The 14,385-nt window shown below is 38.4% G+C and overlaps 1 long non-coding RNA gene across 1 annotated transcript; it reads left to right on the top strand.

Annotated features, from left to right (window-relative positions):
• Nucleotides 1–706: 706 nt before the first annotated feature.
• Nucleotides 707–13,374, top strand: LOC107514047. Its single transcript, XR_001597665.2, has 3 exons — nucleotides 707–808; nucleotides 1,185–1,396; nucleotides 12,663–13,374. It is a non-coding gene; the product is annotated as an uncharacterized LOC107514047 (long non-coding RNA).
• Nucleotides 13,375–14,385: the final 1,011 nt, after the last annotated feature.

Below are 14,385 nucleotides of genomic sequence, written 5' to 3' on the forward strand. Positions count from 1 at the left end.
CAGGTTGTGTAATGGGTGTGAGGGGCAGCCCCTGAGAAACACCAGCCTGATGCCTTCTACTTTCCTTCTTCCTGAAGCCCTCAGACACCCATTCTAAAGAGGGAAAGTTGAACAATGTTGTGCAAATATTTTTTGCTACCCTCTCCTACAATCATACTGAGATGCTATGGGTGCAGTAGCTAATAATGCACAACAGCGTGTGTAGTAAATAGGGTTAGTGTCATTCCTAAAGATCCAGATACTGAGGCACAGAGACTTGATGAATCAGCTCAGGATCCCACAGATACTGTATCTGAGAAACTATTTAGTTCACGAATCTCATGTGTCACTGGTAACGCTTTAAGAGGGTAAAATGACGGCGCTTTTAGTTAGATTCTTAATTATAACTTAAAACATTCTTTTATTTTCCTCTGGAGACCGCCCAGGTGAAAGTATGCACTTTGCATTCCCTGGTGTTCCCAAACGCTGAGTGCTCCTGCCCCCTTTCAGGCCACAGATGAAATCCATATTCGGTCTTTCATGGGAATGGTGGGAAGACACGGAGGTGGGGGGAGAGAATCAGATTTAAACACTAAGAAAATGAAAACAGACGCGTGAAGGGGAGGAAAGGCTGATGGGAATGGTGAGACCGGAAGCAGTTCTCGGAGGCCTGGCAGCATCTGCGCCCCACTCCGCCCCAGACCCCTCCCTCGCGCAGATTCCTAGGCCTCAGATCGCGGCGCCAACCAGGGAATCGCTCCTCTCAGGAGGGAAACTTCTTTTGGAAGCCTCAGCGCAGACGTTTTAGATAAACTCTTTGCAATCTATTGTAAGAGTCTGGGTAAGGGCGGAGCGTGGGAAGAGGGGGGCGCCGTAGTCGGGAGAAGACTGCGAAGGAGACCAGTTGTTAAAACTAGTAGGGAGATTAAGTGCAGGCCTGCTTGTTCGAAGACACAGACAGCGTACGCCGGCTCCGCCTCGCTGCGGTTGCGGGGCGAGAACGCAGCGCAGGCCGATTCCGAGGCCGCAGTGGCTCGGGCCTGCCGCACGCAGGGAAGAGCCATCCATCACTGCCCCCCGCCCCCAAGTTAGACGCGTTGGCCCTGCCCCTCGCAGGACCCGGGGAAAGGGGGGGAGGGGCGAGGTTTGCCCACAGCGAGGCCCTCTACAAGGCTCTTCCTGCCCCGCCTGTTGCGCTCTAACAGGCTAATTACAGCTCCTGACCGCCTTCCAACTTGCTTCTGCAGCGGGGTATTGGGTAGTAAGAAGAGGTAACTCTCAGTGATACTGGTGGTGTTCCGGGAACCAAGTGGGCTCGGCTAAGAGAACCCCGACTAAGACACAGCGAGAGCCAGGAGGAGCCCTGAAGCAGTAGACTCCGTACTTACTGGACACACGGGAGGATTACACCTCGCAGGTTTGTTTACCCCAATAAAAAAACAACTAGAAAGAAAACCCACAATGTTTACCAAAGAGTATTTCAGACAACTTCCAACCAATTTCAGGACTTACTTCTGGGATCATGGGGTCAGAAGCAAATGAAAGGCCAGGTTAGGCCACCAGCACCGTTGCTCTACCAGAGTGCACCACACAAGACAGCAGGCCTGGAAACTTCAGCCAGTGCGATGATTCTGACCAAACTAGTCAAAGATGTTGGGGTCACTGAGCCACACAGGGTTCCCCTCACAGGTCCTGTGAGGGGAGAAGGACCTGCAGTTCAAGGGAAGCCTGGACATGCGGAGACAAGGCAGACACCACAAGGTGCTCCTTGCCTCTAAATCCTGATGGGAAGGTCCACAAATATAGGACAGACAATAGGATGTCTGCTTTGTTTTTTAATCACCACAATTGAAACTTTAAAAATTCCTGTAACTGCTTGAATATTCTGTTTTAACTGTACCCTATGTTGTTTCTCAGAATCTTGAAGAGGCCTAGAGTGGTGCTAGCATTTTCCCCTGCACTTCCCATGTGACCACAGAGGTTTTCACAATTTACAACCATTCAAATGTGATATAAGGGGTGGTATCTGCCTCCTTATCCCCTAGAGACCAAATACTCCTAAAGTTACCTGCTGTTCTGTCTAGGCACAGTTACGTGTGTACTGATTCAGCGAACTTTGTTTTAAAACTCCTGAAAACTGGAGTTCATCATGTATCTATAGTGATATGTTAACTCAAAATGTAAAACTTGATTTTATTTTATTAATAGAATTTCTGACATTCATGAGAAACAAGATGTTAGCTCTCATAGGAATAAGTTTGTGTGGGCAACTGAGTTAGCAAATCTGTTTGTTGAAGGTAACTAAATTAATGGAGCTGATTTATTTCAAACTGTTCAAAATACTCAAAGGTCCTATGTTTATTAATCAATGGTTAAGAAAAATCTTCACTTTGAGAACAAAGGCATTTCGTAGCTACAAAGATATCAAATAGTCCATCTGGCTTTTCTATACTTTCATTTGGTTTCTTATCTATGTAAAATTTAATAGGAAAAGTGAAATCTGAATAAAGTGTTTCAGTTGTGCTGCTAAGGATTGGTAAAACTATGCTAAGTATCACTAAATTACATATGCGTGTAGCCCTTCCTAGTTGTAATTACTCTATAACGAAAGTGGGAAAGCAAGTCAAATTAGTTTCTTTCAACAACCTGTCACTCTCATAAAACACCACCAAACTTTGGTGTGAACCAAGATTGTTGTCCATATCTAACCTGGAGACCATGATGATTGTTCTATGGTAATAAGGCCAGATTTGATTCATAACAATATATGCAGTGACAGTTGCCATTTTTAAAAATTTTATATTTTATTTTATGATGATGACACTCCTAGTAAGTATTTTATCCCCACATAACATATGAGGAAAGGTAAGTTCAGGTAAATTAAATACCCTGCCAAGAGTTACATAGCTAATAGCTAATAAGTAATCAAACCAAGTCTCGAATACAGGCTTTCTGATTCCAACTTGAGGGTTCTTTCCACTATACATTCCATGTTTCATAGTTAATACTACGTGATTCATAGAATGACATTGAATAGAGCCCCTAAGCTAGCTCGGAAAACACCTTCTACATCCATAGTCCCAGACTAGTTTTTTCAAAATCACGAATGAATATTTTATAAAAATCACAGATTACCAGCACCTCTCCAGAGTAGGATTGGGTGTGTGGATGAGGACTGGAATCTGCATTTTAAGATGCTATAATTGCCAACCAATACCAATTCAATACCAACAGGAACCCTCAGTTTGGGGTGTGGTGAAGGAGGAAACTTTATTCTGTACAAACAGTTCAACTGTGGTATAGCATGGCTGCAGAAGTGCTAGCTATGAATAGACCCAGTGGTGAGACTGTACCTCTCAGGCGAGACAACTCTGCTCTGCTCCATCCAGGTCTGCTCTTTTCCACTAGAGTGGAAGAGTCTGGTTCCTTCCAGTCCACCAAGATAGCTCTGCTATCTTGTGGTCTGGTAAGATGGCTCCACTATGATAGCTCTGCTATCTTGTAGTCTGGTGAGATGGCTCCACTATGCTCCACTCCACTTGGTCAGGGGAGACCGTTCAGCTTCAGTGTTACAGCTCCAGCCAGGGAAGCAAGGAAAAGCAATCTTCAGTGGAAATGTCAAGTACATTCTCTGAGCCAGAGGGGAGCTGACTTATAGAGAGAAGTCCCTGCTCCTGGTCCCTGAGTGGACCATCCTCATGAAAATAAGGGCTCCAAATTCCCAAAGTTTGAATGGTTAAAAAACACCATCCTGATTGTTTGGAATTGGGATGCTCTGATTGGTTGGTGAAGATGCTAATGAGGATATAGCTGCACAGCTCCAATTGGATGCGGAAAGTCTCTCTTATTGGTTGAAATACAATCTCAGAAACTCCTTTATAAGGGTTGGCTCAGAGAAAAGAGAAACACCATGCAGGCAGGCAGTTCAGTGTACATCTTCCTGAAGTAGGGCTTGATTGTGTGAGAGGAAACTGTTCAGCAATGGTTGCTAGGTTCCTGTTTTCTTTGTGTGTGTGTGTCGGGGGAGGGGGGTATTTTTTGTTTGTTCATTTGTTTTTTGAGCCAAATTAACCCCCAGGAGTCCTACCTGGTAGGTATTTTCTTTATTGGGATAGATAAGATGCATTCTAATAGTCAATCTGATTAGGAACCACTGTTGTAAATAAACTCTTGGAAGAAAGGGCCATCTTTTCTCTTTCTACCTGGTACCTAGTATACTGCCTGGCATGTGGCACATGTTTAATAAATGTTTATGGAGTGAAAGCATATTAATTTCAAACCCAAATCCTCAAAAAAGCCATCTACTTATTAGCCCATGGAGTATTATTATGGATTTAATATTTATATCCTACCTTCCCTCCCCATTAAATTCATATGTTAAAGCCCTAACCCCAAAATGACTGTATTTGGAGATAGGGTCTTTAGGAGCTAAATAAGCTTAAATGAAATTGTAAAGGTGGGCCCCTGATCCAATAAAATTAGTGTCCCTATAAGAAGAGATACCAAAGAGTTCACTTTCTCCACCTACCATGTGAGCACACAGTGAGAAAGTGACCATCTATAAGCCAGGAAGAGTCTTTATCAGGAACTGACCATGCCAGACCTACATCTAGACTCCATAACTGTGAGAAAATAAATTTCCCCACTCCTGATCTAGGTGACTGAGTTCTAAGTCTGATTAAACCTTATAATCACCTGGAGAGGTTTCTAAAAATACAGATTTTTAGGGCCTACCAAAAGTAACACCAATGTTAAATGCCAGCATAAATCTGACAGTTACTAACTAGGGCTATCCTAAGTGGCCAGATTCACACTCACTGTCTTAGCTACTTCACAATGCTATAACAAAATACCATAAACTAGGAGGCTTAAACAAAAGACATGTATCTCTCACAGTTTTGGAAGCTCAAAATCTCAGATCAAGGGATTAACAGATCCCATTTCTGGTGAAAGCCCCCTTCCTAGCTTGCAGATGTTCATCTTTTCACTATAATCTCATGCTGAAGAAAGACCTCTGGTCTCTTCCCCTTCTTATAAAAGTGCTAATTCTATCAGGGGACCCTCACCTTTGTGATGTCATCTACCTAATTATCTCCAAATGCACATCACCTTGGGAGTTAAAGCTTCAACAAGTGAATTTGGTGGGAAGGAGAAAAGGAGAGAGACACAATTCAGTCCTTAGCATTCACCTCCAGATGAAGCATTTGTTTCTGCACTTGTCCTTGGGTTTGTTGTGTCCCTGATGGTAAACCCCAACCGACCCCCAGAAGAATGCAGATCTATAATTTCAAGAGAAACTGCACAACACACAGGCTTCTTTTATGTTGGTCTCAAGAATAAATAAAATACAAACATTTACTAAACAGCTAGAACTTTGCAAGAACAAAAAATGTCTCAAATACATCCAAAATATATTTGCCTGAAAACTGAGTAGAAAAGAAGATGGGAGGGACTGACTTACCAAGTTATTAGTTGGCTAGCCTAAAGCTCTTTCCTCATTAATTTGGCCTCACCTAAATGTTAATTTTGTGAGCATTAAAGCCAAGCTCAGAGGATATGAAACTAGATTCAGGGTCTGGCCCATAGATGTGCCAGCTCTGTAACCCTAGGAAATTTACTCTAAGTTCCATAGAATGAAAATAAAAAAACAAACAAACAGTACTTATTCCATGACGTTCCTTATGATTTTTAACAAGATAATTCATTTAATGGTGCTTTGTAGAAGTCCAGGGTCTCAGTAATTCTCAGCTTTTCTCATATGGCCAAAGCTATTAAAAATAGAATACCAAGTTCGGAGAAACATGGTGGAGAGACACCCCCAGATCTCACCCCTTGAAACAATAATGAGCTGAATTTCTAATACTCAACAAAAAAAACACACACAAACTGCAGGCTGGCACATCTGAATGTGGGATCTGCACAAAAGGGCTACTGTAGGTCAGAACCCCGAGTCACAGGCAATGGACTCGGACAAATAAAAAAAAGCTGCCTCTCATAGCCACTGGAGCTCCCTGTAGAAGGAGGGAGGTGTGGTGCATTCCCTGAACAGACCTGCCTGGGAGTGCTGTGAGCTCCACGTGGCCAGTAGCAGGGCCCAGTCACCAGGGCAGAAAGGAGAGAAGAGGGATGACAGAGAAACAATAGTGGATTTTTACCAGCCACGATTGTAAAACCAAGGCTGAGCTGCAGCTCCCAACCCCCAATGCTGAGGACTCCTCCCCCATGTCCTCCGAGACAAACACCATGGAGCCCAGAGGAATCTGAGCAAATGCTACCAAAACTATTGCTAATACTGACAGGAACTGAGAGTAGCAAGTGTGATTAAATATTTATATATATATAATATTTATATATATAATATATAATATTTATATATAATATATAATATATATAAAATAAAAAGGCATTATTAAAGCTCTATATAAAACAGGGATCCAAGAGGCTCAGATACCACCTACTGGAAACCAAAAGAAAACATCTGTGGTCATGTGGCAACAGGCTAAAGGAAAACCTTTATATAATAAATCTTCTTTCTGGAGAAACAGCAGTATACACTTCCATTAATGCCCAGGCAGAGAAATAGTCCATTAAACACCATGAACAACCAAGGTGACAAGGCAGGTCAGAAAGAAAGAGAAAAATCTCCATAAAATAAGCTTACAGACATAGAAATGACAGAGAATTCAGGATGGTACTTTTGAAAAACCTCAGTGAGTTCTAAAATGAGTCATATCAACAACAATTTCAGAAATCATAAAAAAAAAAAAAAAAACTAGATGAGCAGAGCAAGGAGATTGAAACCATCGAAAGTAACCAAATAGAACTTCTGGAGATGAAGAACACACCGCAAAAAGTTGAAAAATGAAATAGCAAGCATTGGAAATAGAGTCAACCAAATGGAGGAAAGGATCAGTGATATCAGAGACAGAAATCCAGAAATAAATCAGAAGGAAGAAGAGAGGAACCAAAGAATGAAAAATAATGAAACAGAAAATCAGGAACTAGCTGATACCATCAGGAGAAGACATTTAAGAATAATGGGTATTCTTGAAGGGGAGGAAAAGGAACAGAAAACATTTTTAGACAAATAGTGGATGAAAATTTCTTAAATCTTAGGAATGAACTGGAGCTTGGAATTCAAGAAGCAAACAGAACACCCAATTATCTCAACCCAAAAAGGCCTTCACCAAACACATTGTATTTAAATTATCAAAAATCAATGACAAAGACAGAATTCTCAGGGAAGCCAGGAAGAAAAAATTGGTAACATAAAGGAAAACCCATTAGATTATCATCGGACTTCTCAGCATAAACCTTGTAAGCCAGAAAGGAATAGAATCAAATATTTAAAGTATTAAGTAAAAGGAACTACCAGTCTAGAATAATGTATCCAGCTAAGCTCTCCTTTAGATATGAAGGAGAAAAAAGACCTTTCCAGAAATTTCCAGACATACAAAAATTGAGGGAATTCTCTACTACGAGGCCTGCACTACAGGCAATACTGAAAGAGATAAGCTCTCCTAAAACAAAATGACAAAAAAATACATAATTAGGAGTCAAGTGACTATCGAGCAACAAGAAGCAGAAGAGTGCAACCCTTACTAAGAAAAGGGCATTATAAGCTTAAACAATGAGAAGAGAATTGTTATAGCAAGATAGTAATGAATGTTCAGCATACATAGGAAAAAATTGAGATAACAATGACTGAAAAGGGGAGGATTCAGAGATCCAAATTCACAAAGGAGGAAGGATATACGGCATGTGCAGAAGAAAATGGACGACTGTATATAAATGACTATCCTCTTGATATTTATAATGGTAACCACACATTAAAGATTCAGAACTGAAGTATATAACATAAAACAAGAAGTACCAGAAGCAAAACACACAAAGACAACCAAAAAAAAAAAAAGAGAGAGAGAGAGAGAAGAGAAAAACAAGGACAAGGAAGCAATGGAAACATCAAGCTACCAGAAAGCAAAAGATAAAAATGGCTATAAGAATACCTCATTATTTCAACAATCACCCTAAATGTAAATGAACTAATCTCATCAATAAAAAGGCACAGAGCTGCAGAATGGTACAAAACCCAAAACCCAACCATGTGCTGCCTCCAGAAGACAATCTCAGTTCCAAAGACAACTGTAGACTCAAAGTGAAAAGGTGGAAAATGATATTCCAAGCAATTGGCATTCAGAGAAAAGTGGGAGTAGTGGTACTAATAGCAGATGAAATAGATTTCAAAATAAAAAACATAAAGAAAGATACTGAGCAACACTTTATAATGATAAAGGGAATCACATACCAAGAAGACAGAAAACTTATTAATATCTATGCTCCCAGTCAGGGAGCCCCGAAATATGTAAAGCAATTACTAACAGAACGAAAGGAAGAAACAGAACAAAATACTATTGCAGTAGGGGACCTAAATACCCCACTGTTGGGTATGGACAGATCATCCAAACAGAAAAATCAATAAAGAAATAACATTCTTAAAAGACACTTTAGACCAATTTGACATAATTGACATTTAGAGAGCCTTCCATCACAAAACAGCTGCTTATGCATTCTTCTCTAGTGTACATGGAGCATTCTCAAAAATCGATCACATACAGAGATAGCTTCAACATATATAAGAGGGTTAAAATCATACCAGCCATATTTTCTGACCGTAATGACTTGAAACTAGAGATCAACTTCAAAAAGAAAGCTGGAAGAGCCACAAATACATGGAGATTAAAAAACGTGCTACTGAAGAATAACTGGGTCAGAGAAGAAATAAAAAGAGAGATCAAGAGATACATAAAAATGGATAATGAAAATAAAACATATCAAAATTTTTGAGACACGGCAAAATCAGTCATAACAGAAAAGTTTCTATCATTACAGGCCTACCTCCAAAATCAAGAATGAGCCTAAATAAACAACCTAATCCTTCATCTTCAAAAACTAGAAAATGAAGAACAAATGAGACCTAAAGTCAGCAGAAGAAAAAAAAATAATTAAAATAGGGGGAGAAATAAATGAAATTGAAAAAAAATCAATAGAAAAACAAATGCATGAAGGAACTGGTTCTTTGAGAAGGATAATAAAATTGGCAAACCTCTGGCTAGACTCACAAAGAAAAAAGAGAAAGGACACAAATAAGCAAAATCAGAGATGAAAGAGGAAAAATTACAACTGACATCACAGAAATAGAAAGGATCATACAAGAATACTATGAAAAAGTATATAACACAAAATTTAATAACCTAAAAAAAAATGGAAAAGTACTTAGAAAAATAAAGCATTCCTAGACTATATCAAGAAGAACTGGAAAATCTAAATGGACCGATCAGCAGTATAGAAGTGGAAACAATTATCTAAAACCTACCAAAAAGTCAAAGTCCAAGACCTGACGATTTCACCAGTGAATTCTACCAGACAGTCAAAGATGATTTAATACCTATTCTCCTCAAACTCTTCCAAAAAATCAAAGAGGAGGCAATACTTCCTAACTCATTTTGTGAGGCCTATATTACTCTGATAACAAAACCTGGTAAAGGTAACACACAAAAAAGAAAACTACCGACCAATATCTCTCATGAACACAAAAGCAAAAATCCTAAATAAGATACTAGTGAACCGAATACAGCAACATATTAAAAAGATTATACACAACAATCAAGTGGGCTTCATCCCAGAGGCATAGGAGTGGTTCAACATATACAAATTGATTCATGTGACATACCACATAAACAAATTAAAAAACAAGAATTATATGATCATATCAAATGAATGCAGAAAAAGCTTTTGACAAGATACAGCATCCATTTATGATCAAAACACTCAACAAAATTGGTATAGAAGGAATGTACCTTAACATAATAAAGGCCATATATAACAAACTCTCAGCCAACATTATACTTAATGGTGAAAAACTAAAAACCTTCCCCCTAAGATCAGGAACAAGGCAAGACTGTCCACTATCACCACTGTTATTCAATATAACATTGGAGGTCCTAGCAAGTGCAATTAGGCAAGAGAAAGATTAAAAAAGGCATCTAAATAGGAAACGAGGAAGTCAAACTGTCAGTTATTTGCGAATGGCATGATTCTCTCTACATAGAAAACCCTAAACACTCCACAAGAACACTACTAGAAACGGTAAGCAAAGACAGTAGAGTTTCTGGATACAAAATCAACATTCAAAAATGAAGTGTCAAAAAAAGAGGCAGAAAAAATAATTTCTTTTGCAATTGCACTAAAAAGAATAAAATACATAGGAATAAATTCTAATGAAACATGTGAAGGACTTATGTAATGAAAACTACAAGACTCTATTAAAAGAAATCAAAGATAATACAAAAAAAATGGAAAGAAATTGGAAGAATTAACATGGTTAAAATGACCATATTACCTAGAGTATTATACAGATTTAATGCAATCATCTCCATCAAAATCCCATCGTCTTTTTTGAAAGAAATAGAAAAATTTTTTTTTTCAGATTTCTATGGAAGCACAAAAGATCCCTAATTGCCAAAGCCAGCCTGAGAAAAAAAGAACAAGGCTGGAGGCATCACTCTACCCAACTTCAGATTATGCTACAAAGTGACAGGAATCAAAACGACATGATATTAATAGCAAAACAGACACACGAGCCAGTGGAAAGAATCAAGAGTCCAGAAGTAAACCCATATCTATATGGGCAAATAATTTTTGACAAAAACAAAACAAAAGGAAAGCCTCTTCAATAAATGGTGCTGGGAATATTGGAAACTCACCTGCAAAAGAATGATGCTAGACTGTTGTCTATCATCACACACCAGAATTAACTCAAAATGGATTAAGGACCTGAATATAAGACCTGAAACAATAAAATGCATAGAAGAAAACATAGGAACTAAACTCAAGGACCTTGGACTTAAAGAGGATTTTATGAATTTGATTTCAAAGGCAAGGGAAGTAAAAGCAAAAATATATAAATGAGACTACATCAAACTAAAAAGCTTTTGGTCAGCAAAAGAAACCATCAGCAACATAAAGAGACAACCATCTGATGGGAAAATATATTTGCAAGCAACGCCTACAATAAGGGCCTAATATCCAAAAAACACAAAGAACTCATACAACTCAATAACAAAAACAACAACAAAACAAGCAATCCAATCAAAAAATGGGCAGAGGACCTAAACAGACACTTCTCCCTAAAGGATATACAAATGGCAAACAAATATATGAGAAAATGCTCAACATTGCTAGCTATTAGGGAAACGCAAATCAAAATCACAATGAGGTACCATTTCACACCTGTAAGAATAGCTATAATAAACAGGACAAGTAATAACAAATGTTGGAGAGGATACAGATAAATAGGAACCTTCATACACTGCTGGTGAGACTGCGAATTGGTACAGCCACTATGGAAAACAGTATGGAGGTTCCTCAAAAAACTAAGAATTGATCTACCATATGATCCAGCAATCACTCTACTGTATATTTATTCCAAAGGCTTGAAAACCCATATCTGAAAAAGATATTTGCACACTGATGTTCATAACAACATTATGCTCAGTGGCCAGGAAATGGAAGCAACCGAAGTGTCCTACAATAGATGATTGGCTAAAGAAGCTGTGGTTCATCTATATAGTTGAATATTATTCAACCATAAGAAGAGATGAAATACTGCCATTTGTGACAACCTGGATATACTTCGAGATAATCATGCTAGGCAAAATAAGCCAGACAGGAAAAGTTTAAAATCACATGATACCAGTTATATATGAGATATAAACCTAAAAGCAACAAATGAACAGGACACATAAACAAATACTCATGAACATGGACTATAGACTAGTGGGTAGGGGTTGAGGGGGAGTGGGAGATAGACAGGGTAAAGGATGTCAAATATGTGGTGACAGAAAGAAATGTAACTATAAGAGGTGAACACATTGTGTAAATACACACACACACACACATATTGACGCCTTACTGTTAAAGTGTACAGCTGAAACTTATTGGATTTTGTTAACCTATGTCACCATAAAAAAATAAATTAAAAAATAAATAAGTAAAAAATAAAATTTGAAACCGATAGGAAAAAAAATAGAATACCACATAACTAAAATGAAATAAGGACTTATGCCTCAAAATACTTTCTAGTTTATTTGAGGAGGAACTCTACTTCAGATTATTTTTCAGCTAGCTTTTTGTGAACTGATCATTTTCCACAGACAATTTAGCCATCACAGGAAACCTGGGGAATTAAGGAATTCACATTCTAGAATTAAAAAGGGTTTCAACCAATGTTAACCTGAATAGGTATTATACTATTTCACTTGGGTCCTCCAACCCAAGTTCAAACAAAATAAACAAATGTGCTTAAAGGTCAGAGAGCCTGTGACCTGGCTTCCTGAAGAACCCCAAAGCTCTGGCGCTGAGTCTTCTGTTCAAAGGTGGAGGCATTTGACCAACTGTCTGGGCCTTTTCTATAACTCCTCTGAGTGTTAAATAATTGCTGGGGGTCAGCATAGGTGAGGACTGGGAGGAAAGAGGAGGAATCTGAAACAGTCTCAATCAATTAGTTCTTTTTTTCCTGTTCAAAAAAGGCCAAAACCAGCAAGATCCAAAACTATGCAGGACTAAAAGACCCGTCCTGTCCCTGTGTTTCAGATGCTAATGTGAAGTATGTTTTGTTTCCACAGGGGAAATATCACCTCCCTGGAGAAAAGCAGTGTCAATATGATACCACATACTGAGTCCATTCCGAAATAAAAGAGACCTGAAAAGTTCCAAACTAGAGACATGCCTCAGCAGCATCTTTGGACAATCCTGTGAGTCATGCTTCATCACTGACCTGAGTGATAGCCATATAAGCAAAGTGGACTGGAAAGTCAAGGCTATCTTTTCTGGCAGAAATCTGACTTATGAAGGATATTTATAGACTTGGGGAAGATAAAGGAGGGTGGTGAGAAACAAAAAACACCCAGTATAGATTGATAATCTACACTGATTTAATTTATACAAAAAATATTTCACTCATTTCTTTTTACCCATATAGACCCATGCATAATCTCTAAGTGGTCTGGTATTTATCATAAAAGATACAAAAATCCTTGTTTATTTGAGTAAGTACTCTTTCAAACTATTCTATTTATTTTGTGTGAAATCCTTAGGGGAAAATGTAGGAAGATAAGAATAAACAGCAACATAATCCACATCTGGTTGTCAGACAAAGTGATCCATATTCTCTAACAGGTATATACAATCTTTTTGCCTGTAAATTCCTTAGTACATGGACCATGACTTCTATTTTCTTTGTACCTGCCTCTACACCTAGTACAATAATCTACATGAGATTAATAGTGAACATTGTCAGTTATCCAATATTTAGACCTATTTTAAGCCACAACTAAAGAAGACTATATATATATATAATATATATATATATATATATATATAATATATATATAATATATATATTATTATAATACATTAGATCACATACTGTGTTTTTTGGCTAATTCCCTCCCCATACATGCAAATTTTTTATAGATTTTTTACTGTGCAGGTAAAAAATCTTTACTCCACCTTCACAAAATACAGGAAGACATAGAAATCTCCAGCATTCGAGTACCTAAATGGGATTATTTCTCCCTCTCTACAGCATCGTCCCATGTCCAAGTCTCTGAAAGTTTTCTTACATGATTAAATGCTTCTTTTCATGTTCCAACCATAAAGGGCCTACTGTTCCACCTGGTTTTGTTTTTACTATATATCATATCAGCTTCTGCCACTTTAAGTTGATAATTACATTGTGAGAAGAAATTATGTGCAGAAAAACATTTATGTATATATGTACACACATATACACACAATACTTAAAATATATCAACCAAATATCAGTTGAAATTTACAAGAAAATTTTCAACCAAATAACTTGAAATTTACAAAAAAAATCAGAAATGTATGAAGACAGATATCATCTGTGGGGTCATATAACTAACTGCCTGGTTGTATGACCCAGATATATAACCTCCTTTGTGGGGTCATATAACTGTATGGTCAGTGGAATATGGGTGAAAGTGACATGCAATTTCTAGCCTAGCTCTCAAACTTTTCTTGTTATCCTACATGCTCTTTTTCCTCCTACCTACTGGTCACTGACTAGGAGCCAGGAAAGGATGCTGAGGCCCTAGACCACTGGTTCCCAACTAGGGGCAATTTTGGCCCTGGGGACATTTAGCAATGTTTAGAGACATTTTAGTTGTCACAACTGGGCAGGGTGCACTGGCAATGAGTGGACAGGGATGCTGCTAAACACCCAATTCAGAGGACAACACCCCCGCCCCCAGCAGTTATCTGGACTAAAATATTGGTAGTTTTGAGACTTAGAAACCTTGCCCTAGACAATGTCTGACCTTTTAG

This window comes from Rousettus aegyptiacus, unplaced genomic scaffold (assembly GCF_014176215.1).
Source record: "Rousettus aegyptiacus isolate mRouAeg1 unplaced genomic scaffold, mRouAeg1.p scaffold_m13_p_15, whole genome shotgun sequence".
In the NCBI taxonomy this organism is placed as follows: Eukaryota; Metazoa; Chordata; class Mammalia; order Chiroptera; family Pteropodidae; genus Rousettus; species Rousettus aegyptiacus.